The sequence below is a fragment of the Macaca mulatta genome, chromosome 6 (assembly GCF_049350105.2).
Source record: "Macaca mulatta isolate MMU2019108-1 chromosome 6, T2T-MMU8v2.0, whole genome shotgun sequence".
NCBI lineage: Eukaryota > Metazoa > Chordata > Mammalia > Primates > Cercopithecidae > Macaca > Macaca mulatta.
Genome location: NC_133411.1, coordinates 73,198,297 through 73,220,857, shown reverse-complemented (window position 1 = coordinate 73,220,857; position 22,561 = coordinate 73,198,297).

The window sequence follows — 22,561 nt, the reverse complement described above, 5'->3', positions numbered from 1 at the left end:
CGTGAACCTGGGAGACAGAGCTTGCAGTGAGCCAAGATCACCTCACTGCACTCCAGCCTGGGCAACAGAGCAAGACTCTATCTCAAAAAATAAAAAAGTCACAGATAATTTTTGTTTGGAATTCTCTCTCATTCATACCATCAGAATGTGTGGAATAAACTAACATACATTTTTAAAAAGAACAGCTGTTCACAATGGTTTTGTGCCTGAGTTCAAAACCTCAAACTTGAACTTAAAAAGAAAATGGTCTTTTCTCCCATCTTTTTCTCAGAGGGCTATTTCTAGCATTCATTGTCCCCCATTTCATCCACAGATGATATGAGGCCTGAAATGGAACTGTGGTTTAAAAGCTGGCTCCACTTTGTGGGGAAACCAAGGTTATGCCTGTGTTGTCTTTTGATCAATGACTCCCCTTGCCCATTGAAAGCCTTGAGCTGCATAGGTGATGAAGTGAATTTCCACAGCTATGTCCTGTCTTCACCAGAATGACACCGTGTGGTTTGCACAAGGGCCCAATACTACATGATGTCCCTGACACCAGGGACTGGGAAGCCTGAATATTACCGTTCACCTCGGGGCACACGACATCATGCCTAACCAATCGGATTTCATTGCCCAGACCTTAGAGCTTGTGAAAATCAGGAGGTTTCTTCTTGGCTTGGATACCCTACATTGCAGAAAGTTTGCATGTAAGAGGGACAAGTTATCCACCAACTTCAGGCCTCCCAGAAGTCAGAGTGCCTTCCTCAGGTCGATGGTTCAACACTAGGTGGCTTCTACTAGCTCCAGGCTGATAGGATTCTGGGAGGAGTCTAGTCTGTGCCCCCCAGCAAGGGGAGTTAGGGGTGGCAAGTCCCCTTATAGGCCCACAGAACTATGCTCACTTTGAAATTCCTGCTGGCAGAGCAATAATTGTGAGATGAGGCCCCTGAAATTCCAAGCGAAGGTGGCAGCAGGAAGTCCCCGTCCAGGGCCACTCCAGGCCAGGTGTGAGCCTCTGTGTATGGAGAGGGGCATCAACCATGGTCATTCATTCATACAGCTAATATTTGCTGAGCATCTGCTGCACCCAGGTCCTGTGCTAAGCACTTAACATATGCTGTCTCATTGAGTGTTTTACAACAAAACTAGGAGGACAGTACTATCAGTCCCCATTGACAAGTGCCAAAACTGAGGCACAGAGAGGTTAAGTTGCCAGGGGTCACAGGACCAATGCGAGAAGTATCACCTCTTCAGCACACAGAGGGGCAGCTGCCAGATCTGCATCTGGGGCAGGGAAGTTGAGAAGGGTGCTCATTGGCTGGAGAGATACCCATTCACCAAACCACAGGAAATAACATCCTATTTCCTGAGGAACAATGGTCCTGAGGCCTTGGGAGGGGCCTCAGGAGTCAGGGAACAGGGAACTTTGGGCTCCCGTCTCGGTAGGTGGTGGTATTGACTACAGGAATCTCAACGATAACAGAATTACAAGTGGGGACCTAAAGTGGTTTCTAGGAGTTAATGGCAAGAGGTAGAAAAGGAAGGTCAGAAACATTCTAGGATGGAAGATGTCTCAATGGCAGTTAGCAGCCAAACACAGCGTAGGGGGCTCTCATCTCCCCTGAAATACCTTGTCGTAACTCATGGAGCCTATACCTGCCTGACAGTCTACTGCACCATTTCCAGACGTGCCAGACGTCTAGGAAATAGGCCTAGCTGACCTATTTCAACATAACTGGAACGGATGATTTCCATGTTGGCTCTAGGATACATTATACGGAATAAAGGTGGGTTTCTTTCTGTTTCAATCACAGAAAGACCATCAGGGCTTGAAAAGTTGGGCCATCAGGTTGCCGCGAGCAAGCACATTCTTTGACCTTCTGTGGTGGGTCCACAGAGTGGAACCAGGTGTTCTTTCAGCCCATGCCAGAATGTATTGGCCGCCCAACTGGCCGCCTGCCTCCACCCCACCAACAGGGCTTTGGCTGGCCCTCTACCAAACAGCTGTTTGGGGAGACACAGGTGGCCACCCACGCTCGTGCCCAGGCCAGCAGCTGTGTTGGCCTGATTCAGCCTGGCAAGATAGACCCTCCTGTGCTTCTGCCCCTGTGCCCCAACTTCTCCCTGAGCCAGGTCACTCAGGGATTAGGGAGTAGGAAAGCCAAAGGGTAGATACACTGTGTATTAAATGCATTCATAAACTTGTTTCGTGATCCAAAGGCAATAAACAAGAGACTACTTCTTCAATATCATCAATTTTGGTATTTTATTTTTAATAATTCAAATTAATGTTATGTAAATGAATAGAACTTTAGTTCCCATCTCTTGTTTGTATTATTGTTAGAATAAAAATCTCCTGTTGCTATGTATCTATAATAAATATGAAGGTAAAAAAGGATTACATCCCAACTTCAGCAAAATGCTATCTGGGAGACCATGCTAGGTGCCCAGATAATAATTATCACAGGAGCACGATTGGATATACTGAAAAAGCACCCACAGGAGTGGCTAAAATATAATATGAGCTGAATGAAAGAGGGTAGCAACATCCATGTTATCACAGCCAAGCTAATTGCAATAAGAAATAGTTCTATTCATGAAGTTTAGAATAGGAAAAAAGCAAAATTGAGAAATTAAATATTTTATTTTGAGATTTAAAAAAGAGACTCTATGTTGAAACTACGAAATAAGATAATAAGCTGCAGGCACATCTAGCTTTGAGGAGTATCTCAACGTAGGTAGGGCCAGGACCCCACCTGATGCACTTAGGGTCCAGGTCCCCACCAATGTCGAAAGCTCCTACTAGAGGGAAGTAGTAGGGGGACCCACTGTTTCATTTTATCTCACATTTAAACCCAATTACAGAAATAATTGTGCAAACCATCCCATACCAGCCTCTAAAATCAACACATTAGTACTTCACTATCCAAATGAATGTTGTCTCCTTCCATGTAGCAATTGGAGATCACTCCATACTTATTCTAAGAGTAAAATCATCATTCAAGAAAGTTTTAAAATTGCTTCTTTAGACTGTCTCTCAGGGAAAGATAAATTTGATTTTCATAGAAGCCCAAACTCATTCAAAATAAAATCTGGTAAGTAATTTGCATATAACCATTTTGGCCCCAAATATGTCTTACAAATTGACCCAAGGTGATACCATGAAAGGTATTCCAAATATGCTTTGAATAAGTGACCACTTTAAAGGATTTTGTTCATTTGGATTAAAAAAAAATGCTGGTGTTTTTTTCTAAAAATTATTGGGATGTCTTCATTATTCTACTTAAAATTCATGTAATACATTTCACTAAATGTACTGTTACTTCCAATTCTAAAATTAGCCGGAACCTGAACCACCTAAATGGCATTATCTGTCTGTCAGGGTAAAGAAAGATCTGACATCTTTGAGGACTGAGTAACCCTTAAAACCAGGAAAACAAACCACTTCTCCAGAAACAGGAAATGGGCAAACAGCTGTCCTTACAGGATTCTCTTTCTCAGAGTCCCTAGAGTACAAAGTCTCCTTCCCAAGGGACTAATTAAGGGAAGTCTGTCAGCAACGTTAATGAAGACCCTGAGGAGCATGCAAGCCCCAGAGTTCTGCTTCCTGACTACAGAGTCAGGGAGATGGGACCATACAGATGTGCCCTTTTCACACTACTATATGTTTGCTCAATTTCCGTAGCTCAAATAATTTCCCATTTACTTATATGAGAATTCCAAAATGAGCCTGTCTTTTGACTGATAACCTTAATTGACTGTGTGCACCAATTGACATTCCAGCATTGAGTGTCTTCTCCCTCAGCCTGCTTTCCTTCCAGAGTTTTCAAGGAAGTTGTTAATGATATGTAAACAAATACTTAAACCTATGGGGAGAACACTATTATTTTAAGAAATTCCAAGAGTGAATCTTTCGGAGAGGATAATTACTCCTATGTTTAACTTTGAAGTTTGAGTTCTCATCATGAGTTTTTTAAAAAATAAAATACATATATATATCCCAAGACACAAACATTTTTTCCTAACATTTCTGCAGAAACTTGCCTTTAAGTCCACAATCTTTACATCTTTTTCTCCCTGAAAGAACCTTTTTAATACACAGCCTCTCTAAACAGCTTTTGAAGGCTCCATGGGTGGCCAGGAGTTCCTATTTGCCAAATTTAGCAATGACAGCTATGGTTATGGACACTGTTGGAGTAGAATGTCCCTAATCAAGATGAAAACTTAACCTTAAAAGTAATGTTTAAATTTCTCACCCTCAGAGAAAATATTTGCAAACTATGCATCTGACAAAGGTCTAATATCCAGAATCCATAAGGAACTTAAACAATTCAACAAGCAAAAAACAATAGCCCCATTAGAAAGTGGGCAAAGAACATGAACAGATACTTTTCAAAATAAGGCAGACAAATGGCAGATGAGCATATGAAAACAAGATCAACATCACTGATTATTACAGAAATGCAAATCAGAATCACAATGAGATACCATCTCATAGCAGTCAGAATGGCTGTTCTTAAAAAATAAACAAAAATAGCAAGTGTTTGTGAGGCCGCAGAGAAAAGGGAATTATTATACACTGCTGGTGGGAATGTAAATTAGTTCAGCCACTGTGGAAAGCAATTTGGAGATTGTCAAGGAACTAAAAATAGAACTACTGTTCAACTCAGCAATCCCATAACAGGGTATGTACCCAAAGGAAAATAAATCGTTCTGCCAAAGACATACGCACTCATATGTTCATTGCAGTACTATTCACAATAGCAAAGACTTGTAATCAACCCAGGTGCCCATCAATGGTGGACTGGAAAAAGAAAATGTGGTATTAATACATAGTAACTGGGGAGGTGAAAAATCTCTAGAATGAGAACTACAAAATACTGCTCACAGAAATCAGAGATGACACAAACAAATGGAAAAACACTTCATGCTCATGTATACAAAGAATATCATTAAAATGGACATGTTGCCCAAAGCAATGTATAGATTCAATGCTATTCCTATCAAACTACCCATGATATTCTTCACAGAACTAGAAAAAACTATTTTAAAATGTGTATGTTTAAAATAGTTTTTAAAAAAACTATTTTAAAATTCAAAAAAGACCCCAATAGCCAAGGCAATCCCAAGCAAAAAGAACAAAACTGGAGGCATCACACTACCCAACTTCAAACAATGCCACAAGGCTACGGTAACCAAAACAGCATGGTACTGGTACAAAAACAGACACAAAGACCAATGGAACAGAATAAAAAGCCCAAAAATAAGGCCGCACACCTACACCCATCTGATCTTCAACAAAGCTGACAAAAACAAACAATGGAGAAATGATTCCCCATTCAACAAATGGTGCTGGGAGAACTGGCTAACCACATGCAGAAGATTGAAACTGGACCCCTTCCTTACACCATACACAAAAATCAACTCAAGATGGATTAAAGACTTAAATGTAAAACCCACAACTATAAAACCCTAGAAGACAATCTAGGCAATGCCATTATGAACATAGCAATGGGCAGATGCCAAAAGCAATTGCAATTAAAGCAAAAATTGACAAATGGGATCTAATTAAACTAAAGAGCTTCTACACAGCAACAGAAACTATCAACAGAGTAAATAAACTATAGAATGGGAGAAAATATTTGCAAACTTTGCATCTGACAAAGGTCTAATATCCAGCATCTATAAGGAACTTAAACAAATTTACAAGAAAAAAACAAATAACGCAATTAAAAAGTAGGCAAAAGACATGATCAGACACTTTTCAAAAAAAGACATACATGCAGTCAACAAGCATATGAGAAAAAGCTAAATGTCACTGACTATTAGAGAAATGCAAATCCAAACCACAATGAGATACCATCTCACACCAGTCAGAAGAGCTATTATTTAAAAATCAAAACATAAGAGATGCTGGCAAGGTTGTGAAGAAAAAGGAATGCTTATACACTGTTGGTGACAGTGTAACTTAGTTCAATCATTGTGGAAAGCAGTGTGGCAATTCCTCAAGGACCTAAAAACAGAAATGCCATTTGACCCAGCAGTCCCATTACCACATGTTCTCACTCATAAGTGGGAGCTAAATGATGAGAACACATGGACACATAGAGTGAGGAACAACATACAGTGGGGCCTACTGAAGGGTGGAGGAAGGGAGGAAGGAGAGGATCAGGAAAAATAACTAATGGGTACTAGGCTTAATCTGGGTGATGAAATAATCTATACAACAAATCCCATGACACAAGTTTACCTATGTAACAAAACTGCACATGTACCCGTGAACTTAAAAGTTTAAAAAAAAAAAAAAAGAAAGAAAGAAAATGTGGTAGATATATTCCATGGAATACTACCCAGCCACAACAAAGAATGAAATCATGTCTTTTGTAGCAACATGATTGCAGCTAGAAGCCATTATCCTAAAAGAGTTAACACAGAAACAGAAAACCAAATACAAAACCAGAATACCAAATACATGTCCTGTCTCATAAGTGGGAGCCAATCACTGGGTATACATGGCCATAGAGATGGGACAATAGACACTGGGGACTACTGGAGAGGGGAGAGTAAGAATGGAAAAACTATATATTGGGTATTATGCTCACTACCTGGATGATGGGATCAATCATACCCCAAACCTCAGCATCATGCAATATACCCATGGAACACATGTGCACATGTGCCCCGGGAATCTAAATGAAAGTTGGGCCAGGCACAGTGCCTCATGCCTGTAATCCCAGCACTTTGAGAGGCCAAGGCAGGTGGATCACTTGAGGTCAGGAGTTCAAGACCAGCCTGGTCAACATACTGAAATCCTGTCTCTTTTAGAAATGCAAAATTTAGCTGGGTGTGGTGGCAGGTGCCTATAATCCTAGCTTCTCAGGAGGCTGAAGCAGGAGAATCACTTGAACCTGGGAGGTAGAAGTTGCAGTGACCCGAGATTGCACCATTGCCCTCCAGCCTGGATGAAAAGAGCAAAACTCTGGCTCAAATAAATAAACAAATAAATAAATATAAAATAAAATAAAATGAAAGTTAAAAATTTTTTTTAAAAATTCCGCATCAAAATTTTCTAACCAGATCAATTTTTTTATTTTATTATACTTTATGTTCTAGGGTACATGTACACAACATGCAGGTTTGTTACATATGTATACATGTGCCATGTTGGTGTGCTGCACCCATTAACTCGTCATTTACATTAGGTATATCTCCTAATGCTATCCCTCCCCACTCCCCCCACCCCACGACAGGCCCCAGCGTGTGATGTTCCCCTTCCTGTGTCCAAGTGTTCTCATTGTTCAATTCCCACCTATGAGTGAGAATATGCAGTGTTTGGTTTTTTGTTCTTGCGATAGTTTGCTGAGAATGATGGTTTCCAGATTCATCTGTGTCCCTACAAAGGACATGAACTCATCCTTTTTTATGACTGCATAGTATTCCATGGTGGATATGTGCCACATTTCCTTAATCCAATCTGTCATTGATGGCCATTTGGTTTGGTTCCAAGTCTTTGCTATTGTGAATAGTGCCGCAATAAACATACATGTGCATGTGTCTTTATAGCAGCATGATTTATAATCCTTTGGGTTTATACCCAGTAATGGGATGGCTGGGTCATATGGTATTTCTAGTTCTAGATCCTTGAGGAATCACCATATTGTCTTCTACAATGGTTGAACTTGTTTACAGTCCCACCAACAGTGCAAAAGTGTTCCTGTTTCTCCACATCCTCTCCAGCACCTGTTCTTTCCTGACTTTTTAATGATCTCCATTCTAACTGGTGTGAGATGGTATCTCATTGTGGTTTTGATTTGTATTTCTCTGATGGCTAGTGATGATGACCATTTTTTCATGTGTCTGTTGGCTGCATAAATGTCTTCTTTTGAGAAGTGTCTGTTCATATCCTTTGCCCACTTTTTGATGGGGTTGTTTGTATTTTTCTTGTAAATGTGTTTGAGTTCTTTGTAGGTTCTGGATATTAGCCCTTTGTCAGATGAGTAGATTGTAAAACTTTTCTCCCATTCTCTAGGTTGCCTGTTCACTCTGATGGTAGTTTCTTTTGCTGTGCAGAAGCTCTTTAGTTTAATTAGATCCCATTTGTCAATTCTGGCTTTTGTTGCCATTGCTTTTAGTGTTTTAGACATGAAATCCTTGCCCATGCCTATGTCCTGAATGGTATTGCCTAGGCTTTCTTCTAGGGTTTTTATGGTTGTAGGTCTAACATTTAAGTCTCTAATCCATCATGAATTTTTTGTATAAGGTGTAAGGAAGGGATCCAGTTTCAGCTTTCTACTTATGGCTAGCCAGTTTTCCCAGCACCATTTATTAAATAGGGAATCCTTTCTCCATTGTCAGGTTTGTCAAAGATCAGATGGCTGTAGATGTGTGGTATTATTTCTGAGGCCTCTGTTCTGTTCCATTGGTCTATATCTCTGTTTTGGTACCAGTACCATGCTGTTTTGGTTACTGTAGCCTTGTAGTATAGTTTGAAGTCAGGTAGCATGATGCCTCCAGCTTTGTTCTTTTGGCTTAGGATTGTCTTGGCAATGCGGGGTCTTTTTTGGTTCCATATGAACTTTAAAGTAGTTTTTTCCAATTCTGTGAAGAAAGTCATTGGTAGCTTAATGGGGATGGCATTGAATCTATAAACTACCTTGGGCAGTATGGTCATTTTCATGATATTGATTCTTCCTATCCATGAGCATGGAATGTTCTTCCATTTGTTTGTGTCCTCTTTTATTTCACTGAGCAGTGGTTTGTAGTTCTCCTTGAAGAGGTCCTTCACATTCCTTGTAATTTGGATTCCTAGGTATTTTATTCTCTTTGAAACAAATGTGAATGGGAGTTCACTCATGATTTGGCTCTCTGTTTGTCTGTTATTGGTGTATAAGAATGCTTGTGGCCAGGCGCGGTGGCTCAAGCCTGTAATCCCAGCACTTTGGGAGGCTGAGGCGGGCGGATCACAAGGTCAGGAGATTGAGACCATCCTGGCTAACACAGTGAAACCCCGTCTCTACTAAAAAATACAAAAAACTAGCCAGGCGCGGTGGTGGGTGCCTGTAGTCCCAGCTACTCAGGAGGCTGAGGCAGGAGAATGGCGTGAACCTGGGAGGCAGAGCTTGCAGTGAGCTGAGATCCAGCCACTGCACTCCAGCCTGGGCGACAGAGTGAGACTCCGTCTCAAAAAAAAAAAAAAAAAAAAAAAAAGAATGCTTGTGTTTTTTGCACATTGATTTTGTATCCTGAGACTTTGCTGAAGTTGCTTATCAGTTTAAGGAGATTTGGGGCTGAGACAATGGGGTTTTCTAAATATACAATCATGCCATCTGCAAACAGGAACAATTTGACTTCCTCTTTTCCTAATTGAATACCCTTTATTTCTTTCTCTTGCTTGATTGCCCTGGCCAGAACTTCCAACACTATGTTGAATAGGAGTGGTGAGAGAGGGCATCCCTGTCTTATGCCAGTCGTCAAGGGGAATGCTTCTAGTTTTTGCCCATTCAGTATGATATTGGCTGTGAGTTTGTCATAAACAGCTCTTATTATTTTGAGATATGTTCCATCAATACCGAATTTATTGAGAGTTTTTAGCATGAAGGGCTGTTGAATTTTGTCAAAGGCCTTTTCTGCATCTATTGAGATAATCATGTGGTTTTTGTCATTGGTTCCGTTTATGTGATGGATTATGTTTATTGATTTGCATATGTCGAACCAGCCTTGCATCCCAGGGATAAAGCCAACATGATCGTGGTGGATAAGCTTTTCGATGTGCTGCTGGATTCGGTTTGCCAGTATTTTATTGAGGATTTTGCATTGATGTTCATCAGGGATATTGGTCTAAAATTCTCTTTTTTGTTGTGTCTCTGCCAGGCTTTGGTATCAGGATGATGCTGGCCTCATAAAATGAGTTAGGAGGGATTCCCTCTTTTTCTGTTGATTGGAATAAATTCAGATGGAACGGTACCAGCTCCTCCTTGTACCTCTGTGAATCTGTCTGGTCCTGGACTTTTTTTGGTTTGTAGGCTATTAATTATTGCCTCAATTTCAGAGCCTGCTATTGGTCTATTCAGGGATTCAACTTCTTCCTGGTTTAGCCTTGGGAGAGTGTATGTGTCCAGGAATTTATCCATTTCTTCTAGGTTTTCTAGTTTATTTGCGTAGAGGTGTTTATAGTATTCTCTGATGGTAGTTTATATTTCTGTGGGGTCAGTGGTGATATCCCCTTTATCATTTTTTATTGTGTCTATTTGATTCTTCTCTCTTTTCTTCTTTATTAGTCTTGCTAGCAGTCTATCAATTTTGTTGATCTTTTCAAAAAACCAGCTCCTGGATTCCCTGATTTTTTGAAGGGTTTTTTGTGTCTCTCTCTCTTTCAATTCTGCTCTGATCTTAGTTATTTCTTGCCTTCTGCTAACTTTTGAATGTGTTTGCTCTTGCTTCTCTAGTTCTTTTAATTGTGATGTTAGGGTGTCAATTTTAGATCTTTCCTGCTTTCCCTTGTGGGCATTTAGTGCTATAAAATTCCCTGTACACACTGCTTTAAATGTGTCCCAGAGATTCTGGTATGTCGTATCTTTCTTCTCATTGGTTTCAAAGAACATCTTTATTTCCACCTTCATTTCGTTATGTACCCAGTAGTCATTCAGGAGCCAGTTGTTCGGTTTCCATGTAGTTGAGTGGTTTTGAGTGAGTTTCTTAATCCTGAGTTCTAGTTTGATTGCACTGTGGTCTGAGAGACAGTTTGTTATAATTTCTGTTCTTTTACATTTGCTGAGGAGTGCTTTACTTCCAACTATGTGGTCAATTTTGAATAAGTATGATGTGGTGCTGAAAAGAATGTATATTCTGTTGATTTGGGGTGGAGAGTTCTGTAGATGTCTATTAGGTTTGCTTGGTGCAGAGTTGAGTTCAATTTCTGGATATCCTTGTTAAAACTTTCTGTCTCGTTGATCTGTCTGATGTTGACAGTGGGGTGTTAAAGTCTCCCATTATTATTGTGTGGGAATCTAAGTCTCTTTGTAAGTCTCTAAGGACTTGCTTTATGAATCTGAGTGCTCCTGTATTGGGTGCATACATATTTAGGATAGTTAGCTCTTCTTGTTGAATTGATCCCTTTACCATTATGTAATGGCCTTCTTTGTGTCTTTTGATCTTTGTTCGTTTATAGTCTGTTTTATCAGAGACTAGGATTGCAACCCCTGCCTTTTTTTGTTTTCCATTTGCTGGTGGATCTTCCTCCATCCCTTTATTTTGAGCCTATGTGTGTCTCTGCACATGAGATGGGTCTCCTGAATACAGCAAACTGATGAGTCTTGACTCTATCCAATTTGGCAATCTTTTGGTGTCTTTTAATTGGAGCATTTAGCCCATATACTTTTAAGGTTAATATTGTTATGTGTGAACTTGATCCTGTCATTATGATGTTAGCTGGTTATTTTGCTCATTAGTTGATGCAATTTATTCCTAGCACCGATGGTCTTTACATTTTGGCATGTTTTTGCAGTGGCTAGTACCGGTTGTTCCTTTCCATGTTTAGTGCTTCCTTCAGGAGCTCTTGCAGGGCAGGCCTGGTGGTGACAAAATCTCTCAGTATTTGCTTGTCTGTAAAGGATTTTACTTCTCCTTCACTTACGAAGCTTAGTTTGGCTGGATATGAAATTCTGGGTTGAAAATTATTTTCTTTAAGAATGTTGAATATTGGCCCCACTCTCCTCTCGCTTGGAGAGTTTCTGCCGAGAGATCTGCTGTTAATAGTCTGATGGGCTTCCCTTTGTGGGTAACCTGACCTTTCTCTCTGGCTGCCCTTAACATTTTTTCCTTCATTTCAACTTTGGTGAATCTGACAATTTTGTGTCTTGGAGTTGCTCTTCTCAAGGAATATCTTTGTGTATTTCCTGAATTTGAATGTTGGCCTGCCTTGCTAGGTTGGGGAAGTTCTCCTGGATAATATCCTGCAGAGTGTTTTCCAACTTGGGTCCATTCTCCCTGTCACTTTCAGGTACACCAATCAAATGTAGATTTAGTCTTTTCACATAGTCCCATATTTCTTGGAGGCTTTGTTCATTTCTTTTTATTCTTTTTTCTCTAAACTTCTCTTCTCGCTTCATTTCATTCATTTGATCTTCAATCATTGATACCCTTTCTTCCAGTTGATCGAGTCAGTTACTGGCAAGGAGCTGCGTTCCTTTGGAGAGGGAGAGGCGCTCTGATTTTTAGAATTTTCAGCTTTTCTGCACTGCTTTTTCCCCACCTTTGTGGTTTTATCTATCTCTGGTCTTTGATGATGGTGACATACAGATGGGGTTTTGGTGTGGATGTCCTTTCTGTTTGTTAGTTTTCCTTCTAACAGTCAGGACGCTCAGCTGCAGGTCTGTTGGAGTTTGCTCGAGGTCCATTCCAGATGCTGTGTCCTGGGTATCAGCAGTGGAGGCTGCAGAAGAGTGAATATTATTGAACAGCAAATGTTGCTGTCTGATCGTTCTTCTGGAAGCTTCATCTCAGAGGCATACCCAGCTGTGTGAAGTGTGAGGTGTCAGTCTGCCCCTAATGAGGGATGACTCCCAGTTAGGCTACTCGGGGGTCAGGAACCCACTTGAACAGGCAGTCTGTCTGTTCTCAGATCTCAAACTCTGTGCTAGGAGAACCACTACTCTCTTCAAAGCTGTCAGACAGGGACATTTACATCCGCAGAGGTTTCTGCTGCCTTTTGTTTGGCTGTGCCCTGTCCCCAGAGGTGGAGTCCACAGAGGCAGGCAGGCCTCCTTGAGCTGCAGTGGGCTCCATCCAGTTTGAGCTCCCCAGCTGCTTTGTTTACCTATTTAAGCCTCAGCAATGGCGGGCGCCCCTCCCCCAGCCTCGCTGCCACCTTGCAGTTCGATCTCAGACTGCTGTGCTAGCAATGAGGGAGTCTCCGTGGGCGTGGGACCCTCTGAGCCAGCTGCAGGATATAATCTCCTGGTGTGCCATTTGCTAAGACCCTTGGTAAAGCGCAGTATTAGGGTGGGAGTGACCCGATTTTCCAGGTGTTGTGTGTCATGGTTTCCCTTGGCTAGGAAAGGAAATTCCCTTCCCACTTTCACTTCCCAGGTGCTTTGGCTGTCGCTCATTGGACTGCACCCACTGTCCTGCACCCACTGTCTGACATGCTCCAGTAAGATGAACCTGGTACCTCAGCTGGAAATGCAGAAATCACCCATCTTCTGTGTCACTCACACTGGGAGCTGGAGGCTGGAGCTGTTCCTATTCGGCCATCTTGGCACCACCTCCCAGATCAATCTTTTCCATCAATTTCATAATAATTCAATTGCCAATAACTGATTAAGAGAAGAGCCCTATGAGACAGACAGATGGGGTCCCTTCAAGGAGTTCTAATGCAGGAAAGAGTGAGAGGGTATGTATTTAATTAAAGCAATATCCTTTATGAGGGAATGGGATGCTAACAAATGGTGTTTCCTACACCACCAAAAATATTTAATTTGGTGTTCTTTGCTTTGGGCAAGAACTTATCAACTATTGCTTGTTTATTTTTGTTTTGTTTTATTTATTTTGGAAATTATCAAACATATGCAAAAATAGAGGGAATCATTTAATGACTACTCCTCCTTCACCCAGTGTCTGCAATCAACACGTGACCAATCTTGTTTCCAACCATACTGCCTTACCCTGGACTATTTAGGCCATCATTATATCATTTCATCATGAAATACTTTGTAATGTGTTCCTGCAAGCTAAGGATTCTTTTTTTGTTTTTGAGATGGAGTCTTGCTCTGTCGCCCAGGCTTGGTGCAGTGGCCGGATCTCAGCTCACTGCAAGTTCTGCCTCCCAGGTTCACACCTTTCTCCTGCCTCAGCCTCCCGAGTAGCTGGGACTACAGGCGCCCACCACTTTGCCTAGCTAGTTTTTTGTATTTTTTAGTGGAGACGAGGTTTCACCATGTTAGCCAGGATGGTCTTAATCTCCTGACCTCGTGATCCGCCCATCTTGGCCTCCCAAAGAAGCTAAGGATTCTTAAACTACACTACTGTTAATTCATATTTTTTTGTAGAATTGAGTTTGCTCTTTTTTAAACTACTGTCACCAAACTTAGGGAAAGTAATAGTAGTTGTATATACCACCTAATGAGCACCTGGTATATACTATATTCCAGGCAGAATAGTAGGTGCTTTTTGTCCATTATCTTATCATCATCATCATTATTTATTTTATAGAAGAGGAAACTGAGGCTAAGAGATTGAGGCACTCATCCACTGGCAAGTCCCAGCTCAGCAGGACTGCAGAGGATCAAGACTTACAAGAAAACCTTTCTACCACCAGTGTCTGTCTTGTTTTTCCAGCGCAAATCATACTCAGGAAGACAAACATCCAACATCATCCTCTGCTTCTTGGGTCCAGAAGAGTGTTATAAAAATAAGTAGTTCATGAAGAAAACAAATCTTCCTTCCTTGGCCTTTTGGGTCATGGCTGGATGGAGCCTTAGCTACATAAGACAGTGTTGCCTTGGTGCAACTGCTTTGTTGATGCAGATGCCCTCAGCTCTATTTTTCCTTACAGTCAGCAAGTTGAAAAGTGTGTGCATGTCTATGTGTCTGTGTGTATCGAGAGAGTGTGAGAGTGTGTGAGGGCACACAAGGGTTTATTGGTATCTCAGTCAAAAAAGTTAAAGCTCAGTGAACGACTCTTTCCTCTTTTTTTCCTTCTTTCTAAGCAGGAAACCGAATGAAGGGCAGGAGTCAGAATCACAAGCTTTTCATGTAAAAGAGTGGCCAGACAGGAGAGCTGCTGGGCTACAAACCAATCTGAGTCCTAGTCCAAGAATGAGTTTTTCTTGAGTTAGAGCAGTGGTTCCCAGACTTTCAGATTTCATGGATCAGTAAAATTTCAAAAATACTTTGGAGACTAACGTAGGGTTGCTAACGTTTTGCTCCGCCAAGTAAGGGCATTTAAGATAAAATCTTTCGTTTATTATTACCACAAAAGTTACATTTCTAAAAGAAAGTACCTTATAATAACATCACAAAGTATATACACTTTTGTTTTAGTAGAAGCTACTACAATGCCCTTATTTTTCTATTTAATGTCTTTTTCAAATAAGGATTTCAGCTGCAAAAGTAGAAGACTGAACAAGTGACCTAGACACTAAAACAGGTCCCTGTTCTGCAAGGTGCCAAGTGCTCCTCTTCCATCTCCCCCACTGACCCCCATGTGTGGTTTCCCTCATCTGCACTGGCTCCCATCCTCTGCACAATGGCAGCAGCAATGCCAGGGACACATGCAGAAGAGGCTGTGGCTAGTAAAGAGGAGAGGCTGTTTCTGCATGTGTGTCACTTTCCAGGACAAATAGTGTTTCCAGAAACCCCAGTAAATTTACCCTCAGGACACAGTGTCCAGGGCCAAGCCACATGCCTGTACCCTAGCATGAGGGAGGCTCAGAAGATCTGCAGTATTTTTGCCTCTGTACTGGAAGCTGCCTCTGCAAAGAGAAGCCAGGAATGGCTGTTAGTAGAGACCAAGAGATCACATCAGGTCTGGAAAAGGCTCATCTGGGGCTAGCAAGCCCAATATTTAGGAGTGAATCAATTAGAACTTCCCATGCGGAGGCCTGCAGTGCCTGCTGAGCATCTATCCACAACATAAGACGTGTTTTATTTAGCCTTATCCAAGTTTAGAGCAAAGATTTGTAAAAATAACTATCAGTCTTCCTGCATTTCAAGGGAGCCTGAAGAAGCCTAGCCAGATGATATCACAGCTCTGTTGAGAAAAGCTTGAAAATTTTCCTATCATTTCATCCCCAATTGCATATTAACAATTATTTTCTTTATTAAGTGTTTTATTGAATATTCATGAAAACAAAGATATTCAAACCCTCAGTATCAGCCTTCCTTTGCTACATAAAAGAAATTATAACAGCTCCTAGTTAGAATTATTGGTGTAATTAAAAGGAACTTTTTAGTATCTTGAAGAGCTGCGGAAAGTGCCATAACCCACAGTGACTTTATAATGGCATTTTAGCCTTCAGTAGCTGTCTCTTTCATGACATGCACCATCACTGAAATTGGATAGAAGATACATTATAATATTAAGCAAAAACTGAAGAAACAGATTTCCCGGATAAGATGACAGAATGAAACAATAATATAGAATTTATCTTCCCCACAACTTAAGAAAATATAACAAACAAACAAAAAGAATAAAAAGACATCCCCCCACCCCAAATCACCAGCAGTAAACAATCAAGAGACACAGAATAGCCTTCTGCTGTCAGTATTAAAAAATGGCACTTAGGAAAGATGAATCAACAGATTCCTGAACATTCTCATTAATGCACTCAAATGGGGGAAGAAGCAGACCGAGGGACTGCATAGGTGGCTCTGGCAAAAACAAGAAAAAATTATCACAAGCAGAAGTCCCTGCCTGCTGTGCTTCAGAGACAAGAAAAGCCACAATCTACGACAAACAGTAAGGGCCTTTCTCATGAAAAATTAAACACAGAATTACCATGTGATCCAGTAATCCCACTTCTGTGTATATACCCAAGAGAATTGAAAGCAGAGGCCTGAAAAGATATCTACATGTTCGTGTTCACAGCATTATTCACAAGGGCAAAAGGTGGGGCAGCCCGTGTCTATCAACAGATAAACGGATAAACATAATGTTGTATATATAATATATATAATATATATGTGATATATATAACAGAATTATATATATAATATGCATATATATATATCACATATATAATGGAATGTTATTCAGTCTTTAAAAGGAAAGAAATGCTAACACATACATGAGCTATCTAGAGCAGTCAAATTCATACAGCCAGAAAGTAGAATGGTGTCTGCCAGGGACTAGGGGGCAGGGGGAATGGGACATGAGTGCTTAATGGGTATACAGTTTGAGAGGATAAAAAAGTTCTGGTGTTGGATGGTGATGATGGTTGTACAACAGTGTGAATGTATTTAATGTTACTGAACTCCATGTTTAAAAATGGTTAAAATGACCAGTCATGGTGGCTCACACCTGTAATCCCAGCACTTTGGAAGGCTAAGGCGGGTGGGTCACTTGAGGTCAGGAGTTCAAGACCAGCCTGGCCAACATGGCATGAAACCCCATCTCTATTAAAAATACAAAAGTTAGCTGGGCGTGGTGGTGCACGCCTGTAATCTCAGCTTCTCGGGAGACTGAGGCAGGAGAATCGCTTGAAAAGGGGTGGAGGTTAGCCACTGCCCTCCAGACTGGGTGACAGAATGAGACTCTGTCTCAAAATTTTAAAAAATGGTTAAAAGGGTACATTTTATGTTATGTATGTGGTACCACACACAAAAAAGACAGAAAGACAAGCCACAAGGACTTGCCATCTCCAAAGACACTGTGCAGATTGGGAAAAAGCTTCCATGTCCACAGAAAAGGGATCTCCCAGCTGCATATGGGCATGGAGTCATGATACAGGCCTGCGGTGGGATGCATGGTTGCTCCCAGCTGCTCCCTGCCTTCCTTATCCTTGCCCATTGCCATGTGCTTTACAGCGGCTCCTGCTATGGAAGAGTCTATTTCCCTGCCCCACTGACTTTGGCCTGGCCATCCTACTTGTGTTCAGTCAGTGGAATGTGAGCAAATGTGATATACTCTGTATCCTGGCCATTGGTGGTTGACTCTTTCTTTTTTCCCTCTGCCATGAGATCAGCTTCTCCCAAATAGGCACCGCTTAGATGATTTCCATTTTGGATGTTCATTTTAGTGCATCCCCTGCCTTCTCTTCTGTCCATAACCCTCAGCCTCACTTTGCTCCGTAGGAGGAATGGTTCCGGAAAGCATTTGCCCTAAATAGAGTGTTCTTTTCCATCACATGCCTGGCTTCCCTATCTTGTGAATAAGGTCCTAGCTGAGGGTGGCTATTCTGAGATTCTGTGGTGAAATCTTCTTCTTCCAAATTTGTGTAGAGAAATGAAAAATGTCCATCCCCATAATCTATGGGAAAATCCTGGAACTCTTGCCAGAGCATCAGAAGGGACAGGCCATTGCTCCGGATAGGGGAGGGTGCCCAGACTCAGAGTGGAGGGGAATACTCTTTGACCATAGGCTGGTCCCTGAACTTTTGTCTTTAGCTCATGTGAATACATTCTCCATTATTCTTAGTTTTCTTTTCTATTCCAATCTTCAGAATTTTTCTCCTCATCTCACTTGAGATGTGTAAGTTGCTAAATGTGGGGCAGATCCCTTCTTCCCCTGTGTAACTCTATAGGAATTCTTGCCTGTTCCCTCAGTGTCTGACCAAAATAGGTACAGTCATGAGAGCCGCTGCAACCCACAAAATGCAGGCTGCTGTCCCCTGGGCTATGGAACAGACAGAGGAATGAGAGTGGGTTTTTCCTAGGACAGCCTGTGGCAGAGACCAGGATGCACACACTTGCTAGACAGAAAACAGTCCAACATGATGATCTCAACTTATTTTTGATTGCTCATTTCTAGTTACTGTGCCGAACACAGAGTAAGAAACAATCTGTGCTGGGGGAGTTTTTAGTCTAAGCTGCCAATGGTGTGCCCCGTGCACCAGGCTGGTCAATAAATATCACTGGAGACCTGGCAGGCTGTTGGGAGGAAAGGACACACTGGATTTCAATAGTTCAGACACTTGGTCCAAGAGGAGAGAAATGGGATTCAGCCAGCAGTCCAAGTCTGGCCTGGTTGAGAAACCTGGTAACCAAATGATAAGTAATCATGCTTGTTTATGATCAGAGAGCTTTTTATCCCACAGGCCAAGGTACTCTTGAACACAGTTCCTGAATGTGTCCAGTGGCCTCAGAAAGTTCCCACTGACCACATCATCCCCATCTTTGAGGAGGAGAGATTGAGTTATGGAGGTGTAAGTCAGCTTTTCCATGGTTGTAGGGTGCAAATAGCCCCAGAACTAGGTTTCCTGCCTTGCAACCAAGGGACACATGTTTCAGGCCTATTGCCTCTTCCACGGGATTCTTCTGATACAAATGTCACCTGCCAAACATCCAAAAAATTCAAAGTCCCAACATGGCTTTGGCTTGGAACTTAAGTTGGCAAATGATTGGCAATGTGAAATGGAGACCTTTCCAAAAAGGGGCAGGGAAACAGCCAAGCAGGAGGCAAGTGTGGCTCCCCTCGCCCAGTGTCCTCTGCTGGAGGGAGCAGATAGACACTAGATACCTCTGCTGTCCCCAGTGGGCCCCACAGACAATGCCGAGCCTGCCAATGGGAGAGACTCACCCCTCAGTGCTCTGTTGGCCATTTGAGGCACTGGCTAACACAGATGTGAACAACAGGTTCCACACTTGGCTGGCTCGGCCCAGCCCAATCTCTGAAAATGAGCGCATGGCTCAGAATCCCTGGAAGTGCCCACAGGGGCTGCTAGTCTGGGACAGTTTGAAACGCCTAGTCCAACTTAACCAGAAAACTAAATGGCTTCTCTACAAGCATGGTTGCCAAGGAGATCATCAGTAAAAGGAAAAATCGATACATTGAATTTTTTTTTTTTTTTTTTTTTTTTTGTGAGACGGAGTCTTGCTCTGTCGACCGGGCTGGAGTGCAGTGGCCGAATCTCAGCTCACTGCAAGCTCCGCCTCCCAGGTTTACACCATTCTCCTGCCTCAGCCTCCCGAGTAGCTGGGACTACAGGCGCCCGCCACCTCGCCCGGCTAGTTTTTTGTATTTTTTAGTAGAGACGGGGTTTCACCGTGTTAGCCAGGATGGTCTCGATCTCCTGACCTAGTGATCCGCCCGTCTCGGCCTCCCAAAGTGCTGGGATTACAGGCTTGAGCCACCGCGCCCGGCTGAATTATTTTTTTAAAAAATGAAATGGAAGCCAACTAGTTTAACCAAAGAGGCAAAATACTCAGTTTTTTAAAAACTCACTAGAAGCCAGCAAAGAGGATAAAATACAAAGCCAGGAGGAGTTGCCAGTCCTTAGAGACATGGCATGTTGAATGTGGCACACCAGCTGGCCAAAATGACAAGATTGTTGTTGATGGGGACAGTCCTCCAGGGAGATGGGTTTGGATGGTATTGCTCTGGGATGATCACAGTTGTTTACATCTGTTCCTTGGAATATTACACAAGAATATATTCCAAGCCCTGTGCCTCAGAAACCTGGCTGCAGTCCCCTCGGAAGCACAATGGCCCTGTCTTAAGAAGAATCTTCCAAGCACGGTTAACCAGAAGGCCAAGGTGAAACTGGCAGAAAGAGCACTGGATGAGGGATCGTAAGAGCTGAGTCCCACCCCTGCTTCTGCAACCTGTCTGTACATCATTGGCTTCAGTTCCCTCTAGGTAAGGTGGAGTTCATACTTCCCTACCCTGTGTGTTGACTTGAGGCTCGAATGACATTCTATGTGTCAGATGTAAGGTTGTGGGTGTCCCAGGGTTATTCCACCATTACCCTGGCTTGTTGTAGATCTCAAGGTGGTCCTGTCCCACCATCCTAGTCAATGTAGGGGCTTGGCCTTCCACTCCACCCATAGCTGATCGCGTGGAACCTTGGTGTAGATGAGCCAGTGAAATTTCCCTGGAAATGTGGAATTGGGATTCAAGGATGCAGCTCATCTATGTGTATGGCTGCACCTGCAGGACACATACACTTGTGCTCTGTGGGGTGGACATCTGCCATGTGTGTGGAGGCACAGAGAATGCTGATCTAAATATAGAGGAGGCCAGATGCAGTGGCTCATGCCTGTAATCCCAGCACTTTGGAAGGCCAAGAGGGGAGGATCACTTGAGTCCAGGAGCTCAAGACCAGCCTAGGCAACAAAGCAAGACCCTGTCTCTACAAAAAAAAAAAAAAAAAAAAAAAATTAGCTGGGTGTGATGGTGCGTGCCTGTGGTTCCAGCTACGTGGGAGGCTGAGGTGGGAGGATCATTTGAGCCTGGGAGGGCAAGGCTGCACTGAGGCATGATCACACCACTGCACTCCAGCCTCAGCAACACAGCGAGACCCTGTCTCAAAAAAAATTAATAAAAAAATAAACAGGAAGAAAGCAGCCACAGAGAGACAGCCAAAGAAGAGAGGCTTTCTGACCCCACAGAGAGAGTGGCTGCCTTTGTTGCAGACAGCATCAGAGTCTGAGTCCAGTCCCTTGTGAATCGTGGCTCTTTCACTGCTATTCCATGAGACCCTCCTAAATTCTTATACCACGTTCTCTTTTTTAAACTCACACTAGATTTGAGTTCACTTCTATTTGCAATTCTAATAACCTTAGCTAACCATCAAGAACCTTGCAGGTCAGATGAAAAATCTTAGCCCTCATTTCATAAGCAGTGGGGACAGTTCATAGCCAGTAAAGCAGAAGCTCCTCAAACTATCACTTAAAGACAACACTGAAATGTGTTTGACACAATATCTTGCACACAGTGGTCACTCAGTATATGGTCCTTGAATTAAAACATCAAGATAGGGCCAGGCGCGGTGGCTCAAGCCTGTAATCCCAGCACTTTGGGAGGCCAAGACGGGCGGATCACGAGGTCAGGAGATCGAGACCATCCTGGCAAACACGGTGAAACCCCGTCTCTGCTAAAAAAAAAAAATACAAAAAAACTAGCCGGGTGAGGTGGCGGGCGCCTGTAGTCCCAGCTACTCGAGAGGCTGAGGCAGGAGAATGGCGTGGAACCCGGGAGGCGGAGCTTGCAGTGAACTGAGATCCGGCCACTGCACTCCAGCCTGGGGGACATAGCGAGACTCTGTCTCAAAAAAAAAAAAAAAAAATCAAGATAGGTCATAAGTCATGTGCAGGACAAATACTGTAGTTTAGTAAAGGAGAGCAAAACAATGAAAACAAACTGCTGAGACCTCTCACTAATCTTACTGACAATTAAATAATCTATTTATTCAGGAAATGGTGGGGGCTCCATCTCTCCTAAGTAGTATATTTTTCAGAATATGTGTATATATTCTGTCATAAAATAGTGTTTATTGCACAAGAAAGGCAAAGTTAATGAGGTCTTCTTTTTCTGTATGGTAATTACAGACAGATGGATGTACATTTCAAAATACTTCCAGGAATAGGTATTTTCCAAATACATATAAATATTAGAAAAATGCTAAGAGAGGAAACCTAGACATTTCCTTTCCAGCAATGCAGTACCTCTCGACTCTTCACTCATGCTAGATTTGATTTTGCTTGTTTGTTTTGAAACAGGGTCTTGCTCTGTCAGCCAGGCTGGAGTGCAATGGCATGATCATAGCTCACGGTAGCCTTGATCTCCCAGGTTCAATCAATCCTGCAATCTCAGTCTCCTGAGGAGCTGGGAATACAGGTGCGTACCACCATGCTTGGTTAATTTGTTTTTTAGTTTTTAATAGAGACAAGGTCTTGTAATTGTTGCCCAGGCTGGTTTCGAACTCCTGAGCTCAAGCAACCTGCCCACCTTGGCCTCCCAAAGTGCTGGGATTATAGGTGTGAGCCACCAGGCCCAGCCTTGTGCTATATTTGGAGACTGTGTTTGAAACTCCAGAGTGATGGACACAGATAAACTAGAGAATGAACACATAAAAATACCATGGTAAGGAGACAACATTCAAGAATAAGGTCTTGGATCAGAGAATATTTGGCATGAAGATGT